Below are 1,161 nucleotides of genomic sequence, written 5' to 3'. Positions count from 1 at the left end.
GCTTATGCATGGGTAGAGTATATAATACTGAGATGCAAAAGTCAAGATGCCACTAAGAGATACACCAGTAGTTTGTTAAACCATGATTGATCATAATGAAACGTACTATAATGCTGCAGTTTAATGGATAACATTCATCGCTTGTCTCACTAAGGTGGATGGTTGCAATATTTTAACTCGACTGTTATAGAATCGAGTTTACAAGGAATGAAAATAAAATGAGTAAATGACAGTAAGAAATCAGCTTAATGGCCTTAATAAAAGTAATTACTGTATTACTTCATAGGATTACTTTAAAAATCGAAACATTTATAATCAGTGTCAGGGAAATGAACAACATCAATTCATAGATGCAGTATTAGAGATACCAGAAGATCATATAGATGATCAGATTTTACAGTAGGTCGGTTTTTATTCGTGGACTGAGTAATAGATTACACAGAGATAATACAAATTTCTCCCAACACAATACATCATAGAGAGTCAGGATTAAGTACATAGAGGGATATGTCAATGTTAGATACTATACTCGAGATTTATTTACAAAATACAGTAATTGAAGTAAAAGTTGGCTCAATTGAAAATAGTTTTAGCAGATATCATGTCTTTTTTATTTTTAGCTAGTGTGAATTAACAATATTCGACATTTTTCTTGCTTGGTCCATGATCAAGCTAAGTCTTTTATCAACGGCACTGTAGTATTTCTAAATTTTACAGGAGCGATTTCAAAATAGGGACAAATGTAGAAATTGCTTAAAATACATAAAAGTACCTTCCAAAGCATGAAAAAGCATGTAAACGAATTGCACGACCAATTTCTTGCTTCATACTAGTATATTCAAGAGATTAATTGGTAAGCGATACAAACAGACAGAAAAATAAATTTAACGATAACTAATAATTTTATTGCATAATGGCCATGACCGGTTATGTCGCCCATCGGAAAAGATAATTGTTATACTAATTAACAAAGGAATCTTGACAAAGTTTGATTTATCAAGACATGTACAGTATATGAATAGGAGATAATTGATAAAGAAGTGACGACAATAACAACAATAAATAATTGAGGATTATTACTAAGAATGATAGCATGATCAGATATCTGTACAGGATAAAAATTGACAAGACGAAAGGATCGAACCTTATTATGTTACAGAT

Source organism: Trichoplax adhaerens, genomic scaffold, assembly GCF_000150275.1.
Source record: "Trichoplax adhaerens TRIADscaffold_10 genomic scaffold, whole genome shotgun sequence".
Classification (NCBI taxonomy): domain Eukaryota; kingdom Metazoa; phylum Placozoa; class Uniplacotomia; order Trichoplacea; family Trichoplacidae; genus Trichoplax; species Trichoplax adhaerens.
This window is presented reverse-complemented; position numbering follows the sequence as displayed.